At 33.0% G+C, this 13,770-nt stretch overlaps 1 protein-coding gene across 5 annotated transcripts in view; it reads left to right on the top strand.

Annotated features, from left to right (window-relative positions):
• LOC143204137 (protein bric-a-brac 1) overlaps nucleotides 1–13,770 on the top strand; it is a 979,343-nt gene that overhangs the window by 367,661 nt on the left and 597,912 nt on the right. The gene's annotated exons all lie outside the window — the stretch shown is intronic.

Raw genomic sequence — 13,770 nt, 5'->3', positions numbered from 1 at the left:
TATAAGAATAAAATATCGAAACGTCAGTTATTCTTAATCGATCTGAAGTTTGTGAGAATCTACGACCAATAGAAATAACAACTAGTAAAGTATGTGGTGATAAATATGCAACCTGTAGTAAAGTTATACTACTTATCAGATTACTTACTATAAAAGTGACAGGCTTCCAACCAAAATAGGCAATGGGAGAGAATTTAAAATATAACGTAATTAAAGAAATGAAGAAGCGATTGCTACCAACGGAAATGTTAATATTCTTGCTGTCGCCACTCTCTTGGATCCTCGTTTCAAAACACATCGTACATTTTCAATATATTGTTCCAGAACCATTAGGAATATCAAAGAATTGATTTCAGATATGAGATGAATGAACAAATTCAAAATTATAAATTAACGGACTATTCTACAACACAAGTGCAATATGGAGATATCATTATAAACTTATTAATTAAAAAATTAACATTTTTTCTGGTCAAGGTGACATGAATATGCAATATGCATTTGAACGTGTGGTGTGCAAATATGGGGTTGCACTAAAAATTCAAATAAACTAGTCATGCGATTCATTAAAAACGAAGAAGGGCACGATTACCTCGACATCAAATGGATTTATGAAGTCATTCAAGATTCCCTTTAAAACATGAAATAAGTCCATTAAATCACAGCACCGTGGAAACAGTACAGTTACTATTGATTCAAATCAAACCACACGAAGTTGTATAGTGTATATATGCTACTTTTAGTGGAAAATGTATACTGAGGTCTTTATCCTACGCTAGTCTTGTTTGTGCAATCATGCAGGTAGCATAGTAATATACAATAATAACAAATTAATTTGAAACTAAAGCATATCCAACGAAAATATGTAATAAAAAAACGATACCATCTGTTGTCTTTATTAGTTATAATTTTAAGTTCATTACACAAAGAATGAATACAACCTTCAAAGGTATTTGCCTTTATCTAGCTTCCGTTAACAGCTAGCAGGAGGGGCATTCAGCCCTTGCTTGAGGCTGACATTTATTGCTAGATCTAACCATTTGAGCTCTAGTTTGACGATTTAGTATGTGTTCTTTAGGCTAAGGGTGTCGGCCACTGAGAAAAATATCAATAATTTTTTGCAATATGTATTTATATTTTTTATAAACCCGTTCAATTAAATAATAAGTATTTATTTTCAACAATGATCTCGCCATTATTAGATCCAATATATTTTCTATTGTCTCCATTTTTACATATTTTAAAAACTTTTTATGAATATGAAACAATTTACCGGTCCTAGATTTGAAAAATATTGTGAATAGAGAAACATGAAACAGCATAATTCACAGACTTTGACTATAACGACACGCGAGTATGCAATATTGGTTTCTTCTTCATTAAATGTACTTTTTGCCACTGATTGTAATATAATTTGAGGGCTTAGTGCGACAATATATTCTACAACAGGCTTTGATGGCGTAGTAATCAAGCCGTCAGGACGGTCCTTCTGCCGTTGCGATAGTCGTAGGTTTGAATCCTTCTGGGGCATGGTGGTAAATTTATATTTGCAATTGACCAAAAGAGCGCAAGGAAAATCCCATTCTGTTCTGATGACTTTTGAATGATGATGTTTTTTTACAATATATATTGATTTTTTTAATAAACCCTTACAATTAAATACCAAAATATACATATAAAATATTTAAAATAATTAAATAGTTTTTTATAATGTTAGGAAATATATTTAATTTTTTGACAAAAATATCGAAATATCGATATTTTTTCCGAGTACTCTGGTTCGGAGCCTACGCTAAATGGTAGGTCCTCTCTTACCTACTATGGATTTATCTGGACTGGACCTACTATTTAACATGGGCTCCGAACCACGGTCCCCAGCCTACTTGACTGATCTTACCCAGCCTGGTTACTGGCGTGACTGGGATCATTTTCCTTGTCGGATTTTACACTCTTGCCTAGGACAATCGCAAATATTAAACAATCACAAACCTAAATTTATGACCATAGCAGGATTCGAACCTGCGGCTATCGCAACAGACGGAAGACCGTCCTGTTGCCTTTACCACTGCGCCACCAAAAAAGAATCTTTTACAGTATATTTTATGAAATCGGCTGTGATGTTATAGAGACAAAAGTAAAATAATTTATACTTCTCATTTTGCCACACCTTCTAATTATAATCAAAACTATATATAAGTTAAAATAAACGTTTTATTGACCGCCTTTACAATATTTCACCAGTTTGGCCGGTTTGTCACGAATAATTTCGATCGAGAATTCACATCGCTAATATACAAAAGTCGTAAAATCAACCGTTAGATACACACCTTCTCCATCTAAATATATACATATACATAAATATAATATTATTAAAATATATAGTTATAATCCCCGGAATGGGTCGCCCGTTTCTCGTTTTTTATGCATCGTTGTCTTTACGAAGCGCTAAAATTACTCCCATTCAAGGACAGTCCATTAACTCGTCTATTTATTTATGAATGTTATTATAAACATTTTTTTACGATTCGAAGTTGTTTTGAATTGATATTGTTCGATATTTTTTGTATGTTATCGTTTATTCTACTACATGTTCTGAAGAATTTATTTGTATTTTTTATAGCGACGCCATATACAGGTCAGAATTAAATATAATCTGCCAATAATACACATATATAACCTTTTTTTTTCTATTCTCACCTAGTATTTAGTATATAGCATGTCATAGTGATCACATTACGTGATTTTCTTTTGCACTGAACGTTTTCACTATATTTTTAATTGATGAGGAAATCTAGTGTTTTTGAAACAGCATTGTGTCATCACCAACATCATCATTACAAGTGCAATGCTATATTTTTTAAAAATATATTTTAAAGTCTCCTTTTTACCAGCGAGGGTTTATCTGGATTGGACCTACAGTTTAACGTAGGCTCCGAACCACGGTCCTCGGCATTAAGCCTACCGACTGGCGAGTGATAAACTTAGAAATCATCCCAGAAGACATACGGTCTTACCAGCCTGGATACTAACGTGACTGCGATCACAAATCACAAATATTAAACAATCACAAACATAAATTTGCGACCATGCGCCAGCAGGATTCGAACCCGCGACTATCGCAACAGTAGGCGGTCCACTTGTCGCCTTTACCGCTGCGCCAACCAAGCCGGCTGCTATAGTTTTTAATGCGCATGGAAGAGGTCGAATGTTTAGTATTATAGTACCGTTCAAATATTAATTAAAAGACAATTATGGTAGAAAGATAGTTGCAATAACCACAATAATACAGATATGTTATAATTTATTACCTCAAACTTTAATCAAACTTTAGACTCGTATTTAGTTAAAATTATATATAGTTCAAATAAAAAAAATTAATATAGTTCTCGTCACATTTTGGCCTTTAATTCGTTGTCTACAAATTGTTCATTTCATTTTATAAATATTTCCACAAGTGTCCTGAGCGTGATGTGTATCGATTCTTCACTTTACTATCAACTTCATTGCGGAGCAATTCGGTAGGAGAAAGGTCTAGGGACTGGTATAACCATTTTATTACTAGCAAAATTTCCTTGTTTAATTTTTGGATTTCATCTAGGAAACCCTTACATGATTTTAACAAATTAAGATCATTGCCTTGTTAATAACCAAAACTTGGACATTTACCCCAGAAGGAGTACTATTTCCCTGAAGAATTTTTAGATAGACTTCTCAGATAAAAACTTTCCATCAATTTGAACCATATGGCCAGCTTTTATTGCCAATGCATTCTAAAACCATTACGGTACTACTACCATGCTTAACATGTCTGTATAGTACAAACTTCTGAAGAGACATACGTCCATTAGATCCTAAAAGTAACACTATAGTGAACACCTTACCTTAATATGCGATAATTTGAGCTGGGTAAGCTGTGCTTTTTACTTTACTTCTTAAACTTGAAAAAAAAAACAGAAACGCATATGTTGACAAGCATTCTGAATGAATGTGAAGTGAAGAGAAGAAGAATGAATGAGGCGTTAATGGCAAATAAAGTAATTATAGGAATGTTCGTCTTGTCGGTCGGAATGTGTTGCTGTCGACGCGATAGTTTGTCCGAACACCCACTACTATTTTTGTGGAAGGAATTTGCACGAGCACTAAAAACACTGGGTGAAGAAATACTTGTTTATTTCGATTTAAACTCATACTCTCATCACTCATGTGGTCGATGGGAGAATGGACAGGTTAGATGAAGGAAATACGGAAGCGCTATGGAAGTGGTGGACTTTTATAGCCGGAAACCGCATGGTACCAATCCGCCAGCATTGCCAACCTTTGATTTTAATGTAGATGTGCACGTGGTGGCCTAAAGGGTCGTAGCCGTCGCTACACAGTGAACGACAGAAATGTATTCAAACTGAATCATGGGAGATGATGATGTTAGGGTAGATTCGTGCGTAACCCCAAGGAACGGATCTAGCTACTCCAATTCATTTTTATTCACCAGTTTACCATTAAATCAATCATTTTTGATAAAATAATTCGAAGGAATGTCTATTGATTCAGGCGTTTTCTACGTCCAAAGAAAAGAATTTTGCTTTTTTTGAAGGAATATTTTTTCTGTCTTCATTCTTCTTGTCAGAAAATATTCCTTCAACATACCAGATGTTATTCTAGTTGTTTTTATTATTATTTTGAACAGGATTGTAAATTTATTTATATTGATGTTTATAATACTCATAAATTTTATGATTTACTAAGAAGCAACGACATATTAACATGTGTTAACTTTTATCAGCTTCCATTAGGAAGACCTGAAGATGTGGAATAAGTTAAAATGTCAACGGTTTTCCTATTTTTATTTTGTAACTCGGTCTTATGAACAGGAATTTTTTGATTTAGTACATCGAGATAATAATCTGAATCTAATTTCGACGGAAACGCTCAAATTTCAAAGGAACGTATAGGTTTCACATATTTTTTATCTAAAATAATCAGATATTAGGTTATTGGTGAGCCGATGTTATGGAAAATCAGAAGTTATTAAGTGCAAAAGCCATTCAGTTTGCTTTTTGTTTATATTCTACCATATTCACGCAATTCAGCTTTATACCTACCTAAACCTATTTATCTATTTACAATATTATTTTAACTACTACCAACTGATTTCTTTGAAGTCTGTACCAAGCTCTAGTGAGTTTTTTATTTATTTTTTGAATTTGGTTCAAATTTTTTGTTAAAAATATTTTATAGCCTGAAGTTAACGATATGGACGTGGAAGACATTTTGCGTAAATTATTCAAAAGTTTTCAAAGTTTTTCAAAAGCACACATTTCAATTTTACGATTGTATGAACGTGTATGTAAGGATCAACATTATTTGCTCCCTAGATATACCGAAATAAAATGTAATTCTTTAACACATGTAGAATGAGCGATACCAAGACACATCGCTCGGCATTCCTCGAATAACTTTACTTTAACAATTATCTCAACGTTTCTCTAAAACCCATTTCATTTCGACCGTACAAAGGTCATTAATACTCCCGTTCCTCGAAAGTTAATTTGTTAATCTTCATCATGAATAAAATAAATAAAGGTCTAAGACGCTAAGTACTGTCGGGATTACGATAAAAATAATATTGCTTATTCAGAAAATTCCATTATTATCTCTCGGGAACCTTATGCATATTTAAACAATGTGTTTTGATGATGCAAGAGCTCATCTAGATTATGGGGAAAAATTCGACTACGTTCTCGATGTGGCCGGGCTTGTCGGCCGATTAAAAAGTTAGTACAATAACAATAATGTCGGTATACAGATTTGTGGCTTCCAGTTATCCAACAGTTCTACCGCTCAGTTAATAATATTTATCGGCGTAATTAAATGAGTTCGATAATGGTATTTAATTAATAACAATTATAGAAATATCAATTGTTTGTATTAGCAGAAAGTTCGTTTATTTATTTGATAATACGTGGTATTTTCGAATAGTAAGAAAGTTTAAGATCTTATCCTTCATATTTATTTATGAGTATGCATAAATACAGTTAGTTATGAGATTTTTTGGTAAAATCTCTAGATATTAGGCTTATAAATTACTTTTAAAGGATTTCATTTATTTGAACCTTTATTTATTTATTTTATTCGAAGTATTGTCCATCAAGAGCCGCTGTGTTTTCCCATATTTCGAGAGATTTACGGGTTCCATCTCGAAAGAACGATGTATCTTTTGAGGGTATCCAAGAATTGAGCATTGACTATTTTTTTAGTATCCTGCGCTCATTTTCATCGACGGTTATCGATTTTAAACTTCCAATTCTTCAATAATGAAATATTTCTATAATTTTTGGTTGGCCACGGTGCCCTTTTTCGTTTGCAATTGTTGAATCCAGTTCGATGTTCTTATCTAGTGTGTTCATAATACGTTTTCAATGGCACTCGATGATTGCAATGCAGCAATAGATATGGTTTTTTTATTGTCCTTATACTTCAATAATTCGAAGCTGAAAACTGAAGACTTGATTGAAAATATGTTATTATTACTTGAAGAAAATGCTGCATAAAAAAAGCTAATGAATGAGAGAGTTTTCAAAACACACACAACGAGCACTTAGTTTTGCAATTTAGTTCAACTGTTGCGGGCATTGTATCAGTGTGACATAAGATATAATTTCTGATGACTCTGGTGGATTTCGAAATGGCTTCTATATAGCAACACTGTGAACTTTTTAAGCTTTATGTCTCAAACTCATGTACTCATATATAGCTTATCACTTGTTGAATTATACTTTACATTATGTGGGACCAATTAGTGCTGTCCATATTTTTACAGTTTTATTGGAGAACATTCAGCTTTTTTATACAAATCATAATGAAATGCGTCTGATACCAATATTGACTGGTGGAAGATTTTAAGGCCATCCGCATTGTTTTGCTTTTTAGTTTAACTGTTGTGGGCATTGTATCAGTGTGACATAAGATATAATTTCTGATGACTCTGATGGATTTCGAAATGGCTTCCATATAACAACATTGTGCTATATGTCTCAAACTCATGTACTCATATCTAGCTTATCACTTGTTGAATTATACTTTACATTATGTGGGACCAATTAGTGCTGTCCATATATTTACAGTTTTATTGGAGAACATGCAGCTTTTTTATACAAATCATATTGAAATGCGTCTGATACCAATATTGACTGGTGGAAGATTTTAAGGTCATCTGCATTATTTTGCAATTTAGTTCAACTGTTTTGGGCATTGTATCAGTGTGACATAAGATATAATTTCTGATGACTCTGGTGGATTTCGAAATGGCTTCCATATAGCAACATTGTGAACTTTTTAAGCTTTATGTCTCAAACTCATATACTCATATATAGCTTATCACTTGTTGAATTATACTTTACATTATGTGGGACCAATTAGTGTTGACCATATATTTACTTGACTATATATTTATTTATTTATTGGAGAACATTCAGCTGTTTTATACAAATCATATTGAAATGCGGCTGATACCAATATTGACTGGTGGAAGATTTTAAGGCCATCCGCATTGTTTTGCTTTTTAGTTTAACTGTTGTGGGCATTGTATCAGTGTGACATAAGATATAATTTCTGATGACTCTGATGGATTTCGAAATGGCTTCCATATAACAACATTGTGCTATATGTCTCAAACTCATGTACTCATATCTAGCTTATCACTTGTTGAATTATACTTTACATTATGTGGGACCAATTAGTGCTGTCCATATATTTACAGTTTTATTGGAGAACATGCAGCTTTTTTATACAAATCATATTGAAATGCGTCTGATACCAATATTGACTGGTGGAAGATTTTAAGGTCATCTGCATTATTTTGCAATTTAGTTCAACTGTTTTGGGCATTGTATCAGTGTGACATAAGATATAATTTCTGATGACTCTGGTGGATTTCGAAATGGCTTCCATATAGCAACATTGTGAACTTTTTAAGCTTTATGTCTCAAACTCATATACTCATATATAGCTTATCACTTGTTGAATTATACTTTACATTATGTGGGACCAATTAGTGTTGTCCATATATTTACTTGACTATATATTTATTTATTTATTGGAGAACATTCAGCTTTTTTATACAAATCATAATGAAATGCGTCTGATACCAATATTGACTGGTGGAAGATTTTAAGGCCATCCGCATTGTTTTGCTTTTTAGTTTAACTGTTGTGGGCATTGTATCAGTGTGACATAAGATATAATTTCTGATGACTCTGATGGATTTCGAAATGGCTTCCATATAACAACATTGTGCTATATGTCTCAAACTCATGTACTCATATCTAGCTTATCACTTGTTGAATTATACTTTACATTATGTGGAACCAATTAGTGCTGTCCATATATTTACAGTTTTATTGGAGAACATGCAGCTTTTTTATACAAACCATAATGAAATGCGTCTGATACCAATATTGACTGGTGGAAGATTTTAACGCCATCTGCATTGTTTTGCTTTTTAGTTCAACTGTTGTGGGCATTGTATCAGTGTGACATAAGATATAATTTCTGATGACTCTGATGGATTTCGAAATGGCTTCCATATAGCAACATTGTGCTTTATGTCTCAAACTCATGTACTCATATCTAGCTTATCATTTGTTGAATGATACTTTACATTATGTGGGACCAATTAGTGCTGTCCATATATTTACAGTTTTATTGGAGAACATGCAGCTTTTTTATACAAATCATATTGAAATGCGTCTGATACCAATATTGACTGGTGGAAGATTTTAAGGTCATCTGCATTGTTTTGCAATTTAGTTCAACTGTTGTGGGCATTGTATCAGTGTGACATAAGATATAATTTCTGATGACTCTGGTGGATTTCGAAATGGCTTCTATATAGCAACACTGTGAACTTTTTAAGCTTTATGTCTCAAACTCATGTACTCATATATAGCTTATCACTTGTTGAATTATACTTTACATTATGTGGGACCAATTAGTGCTGTCCATATTTTTACAGTTTTATTGGAGAACATTCAGCTTTTTTATACAAATCATAATGAAATGCGTCTGATACCAATATTGACTGGTGGAAGATTTTAAGGCCATCCGCATTGTTTTGCTTTTTAGTTTAACTGTTGTGGGCATTGTATCAGTGTGACATAAGATATAATTTCTGATGACTCTGATGGATTTCGAAATGGCTTCCATATAACAACATTGTGCTATATGTCTCAAACTCATGTACTCATATCTAGCTTATCACTTGTTGAATTATACTTTACATTATGTGGGACCAATTAGTGCTGTCCATATATTTACAGTTTTATTGGAGAACATTCAGCTGTTTTATACAAATCATATTGAAATGCGGCTGATACCAATATTGACTGGTGGAAGATTTTAAGGTCATCTGCATTATTTTGCAATTTAGTTCAACTGTTGTGGGCATTGTATCAGTGTGACATAAGATATAATTTCTGATGACTCTGATGGATTTCGAAATGGCTTCCATATAACAACATTGTGCTATATGTCTCAAAGTCATGTACTCATATCTAGCTTATCACTTGTTGAATTATACTTTACATTATGTGGGACCAATTAGTGCTGTCCATATATTTACAGTTTTATTGGAGAACATTCAGCTGTTTTATACAAATCATATTGAAATGCGGCTGATACCAATATTGACTGGTGGAAGATTTTAAGGTCATCTGCATTATTTTGCAATTTAGTTCAACTGTTGTGGGCATTGTATCAGTGTGACATAAGATATAATTTCTGATGACTCTGGTGGATTTCGAAAAGGCTTCTATATAGCAACATTGTGAACTTTTTAAGCTTTATGTCTCAAACTCATGTACTCATATCTAGCTTATCACTTGTTGAATGATACTTTACATTATGTGGGACCAATTAGTGCTGTCCATATATTTACAGTTTTATTGGAGAACATTCAGCTGTTTTATACAAATCATATTGAAATGCGGCTGATACCAATATTGACTGGTGGAAGATTTTAACGCCATCTGCATTGTTTTGCTTTTTAGTTCAACTGTTGTGGGCATTGTATCAGTGTGACATAAGATATAATTTCTGATGACTCTGACGGATTTCGAAATGGCTTCCATATAGCAACATTGTGCTTTATGTCTCAAACTCATGTACGCATATCTAGCTTATCATTTGTTGAATGATACTTTACATTATGTGGGACCAATTAGTGCTGTCCATATATTTACAGTTTTATTGGAGAACATGCAGCTTTTTTATACAAATCATATTGAAATGCGTCTGATACCAATATTGACTGGTGGAAGATTTTAAGGTCATCTGCATTGTTTTGCAATTTAGTTCAACTGTTGTGGGCATTGTATCAGTGTGACATAAGATATAATTTCTGAGGACTCTGGTGGATTTCGAAATGGCTTCTATATAGCAACACTGTGAAGTTTTTAAGCTTTATGTCTCAAACTCATGTACTCATATATAGCTTATCACTTGTTGAATTATACTTTACATTATGTGGGACCAATTAGTGCTGTCCATATTTTTACAGTTTTATTGGAGAACATTCAGCTTTTTTATACAAATCATAATGAAATGCGTCTGATACCAATATTGACTGGTGGAAGATTTTAAGGCCATCCGCATTGTTTTGCTTTTTAGTTTAACTGTTGTGGGCATTGTATCAGTGTGACATAAGATATAATTTCTGATGACTCTGGTGGATTTCGAAATGGCTTCTATATAGCAACACTGTGAAGTTTTTAAGCTTTATGTCTCAAACTCATGTACTCATATATAGCTTATCACTTGTTGAATTATACTTTACATTATGTGGGACCAATTAGTGCTGTCCATATTTTTACAGTTTTATTGGAGAACATTCAGCTTTTTTATACAAATCATAATGAAATGCGTCTGATACCAATATTGACTGGTGGAAGATTTTAAGGCCATCCGCATTGTTTTGCTTTTTAGTTTAACTGTTGTGGGCATTGTATCAGTGTGACATAAGATATAATTTCTGATGACTCTGGTGGATTTCGAAATGGCTTCTATATAGCAACACTGTGAACTTTTTAAGCTTTATGTCTCAAACTCATGTACTCATATATAGCTTATCACTTGTTGAATTATACTTTACATTATGTAGGACCAATTAGTGCTGTCCATATTTTTACAGTTTTATTGGAGAACATTCAGCTTTTTTATACAAATCATAATGAAATGCGTCTGATACCAATATTGACTGGTGGAAGATTTTAAGGCCATCCGCATTGTTTTGCTTTTTAGTTTAACTGTTGTGGGCATTGTATCAGTGTGACATAAGATATAATTTCTGATGACTCTGATGGATTTCGAAATGGCTTCCATATAACAACATTGTGCTATATGTCTCAAACTCATGTACTCATATCTAGCTTATCACTTGTTGTATTATACTTTACATTATGTGGGACCAATTAGTGCTGTCCATATATTTACAGTTTTATTGGAGAACATGCAGCTTTTTTATACAAATCATATTGAAATGCGTCTGATACCAATATTGACTGGTGGAAGATTTTAAGGTCATCTGCATTATTTTGCAATTTAGTTCAACTGTTGTGGGCATTGTATCAGTGTGACATAAGATATAATTTCTGATGACTCTGGTGGATTTCGAAAAGGCTTATATATAGCAACATTGTGAACTTTTTAAGCTTTATGTCTCAAACTCATGTACTCATATCTAGCTTATCACTTGTTGAATGATACTTTACATTATATGGGACCAATTAGTGCTGTCCATATATTTACAGTTTTATTGGAGAACATGCAGCTTTTTTATACAAATCATATTGAAATGCGTCTGATACCAATATTGACTGGTGGAAGATTTTAAGGTCATCTGCATTATTTTGCAATTTAGTTCAACTGTTGTGGGCATTGTATCAGTGTGACATAAGATATAATTTCTGATGACTCTGATGGATTTCGAAATGGCTTCCATATAACAACATTGTGCTATATGTCTCAAACTCATGTACTCATATCTAGCTTATCACTTGTTGAATTATACTTTACATTATGTGGGACCAATTAGTGCTGTCCATATATTTACAGTTTTATTGGAGAACATGCAGCTTTTTTATACAAATCATATTGAAATGCGTCTGATACCAATATTGACTGGTGGAAGATTTTAACGCCATCTGCATTGTTTTGCTTTTTAGTTCAACTGTTGTGGGCATTGTATCAGTGTGACATAAGATATAATTTCTGATGACTCTGATGGATTTCGAAATGGCTTCCATATAGCAACATTGTGCTTTATGTCTCAAACTCATGTACTCATATCTAGCTTATCATTTGTTGAATGATACTTTACATTATGTGGGACCAATTAGTGCTGTCCATATATTTACAGTTTTATTGGAGAACATGCAGCTTTTTTATACAAATCATATTGAAATGCGTCTGATACCAATATTGACTGGTGGAAGATTTTAAGGTCATCTGCATTATTTTGCAATTTAGTTCAACTGTTGTGGGCATTGTATCAGTGTGACATAAGATATAATTTCTGATGACTCTGGTGGATTTCGAAAAGGCTTCTATATAGCAACATTGTGAACTTTTTAAGCTTTATGTCTCAAACTCATGTACTCATATCTAGCTTATCACTTGTTGAATGATACTTTACATTATATGGGACCAATTAGTGCTGTCCATATATTTACAGTTTTATTGGAGAACATGCAGCTTTTTTATACAAATCATATTGAAATGCGTCTGATACCAATATTGACTGGTGGAAGATTTTAAGGTCATCTGCATTATTTTGCAATTTAGTTCAACTGTTGTGGGCATTGTATCAGTGTGACATAAGATATAATTTCTGATGACTCTGATGGATTTCGAAATGGCTTCCATATAACAACATTGTGCTATATGTCTCAAACTCATGTACTCATATCTAGCTTATCACTTGTTGAATTATACTTTACATTATGTGGAACCAATTAGTGCTGTCCATATATTTACAGTTTTATTGGAGAACATACAGCTTTTTTATACAAATCATAATGAAATGCGTCTGATACCAATATTGACTGGTGGAAGATTTTAACGCCATCTGCATTGTTTTGCTTTTTAGTTCAACTGTTGTGGGCATTGTATCAGTGTGACATAAGATATAATTTCTGATGACTCTGATGGATTTCGAAATGGCTTCCATATAGCAACATTGTGCTTTATGTCTCAAACTCATGCACTCATATCTAGCTTATCATTTGTTGAATGATACTTTACATTATGTGGGACCAATTAGTGCTGTCCATATATTTACAGTTTTATTGGAGAACATGCAGCTTTTTTATACAAATCATATTGAAATGCGTCTGATACCAATATTGACTGGTGGAAGATTTTAAGGTCATCTGCATTGTTTTGCAATTTAGTTCAACTGTTGTGGGCATTGTATCAGTGTGACATAAGATATAATTTCTGATGACTCTGGTGGATTTCGAAATGGCTTCTATATAGCAACACTGTGAACTTTTTAAGCTTTATGTCTCAAACTCATGTACTCATATATAGCTTATCACTTGTTGAATTATACTTTACATTATGTGGGACCAATTAGTGCTGTCCATATATTTACAGTTTTATTGGAGAACATTCAGCTGTTTTATACAAATCATATTGAAATGCGGCTGATACCAATATTGACTGGTGGAAGATTTTAAGGTCATCTGCATTATTTTGCAATTTAGTTCAACTGTTGTG

This window comes from Rhynchophorus ferrugineus, unplaced genomic scaffold (genome assembly GCF_030347505.1).
Source record: "Rhynchophorus ferrugineus isolate W39M unplaced genomic scaffold, kcgeb_rfMv2 rfM10, whole genome shotgun sequence".
Classification (NCBI taxonomy): Eukaryota; Metazoa; Arthropoda; class Insecta; order Coleoptera; family Curculionidae; genus Rhynchophorus; species Rhynchophorus ferrugineus.
The sequence above is the reverse complement of the archived record's forward strand: the minus strand, read 5'-3'. Positions and strand labels throughout refer to the sequence as shown.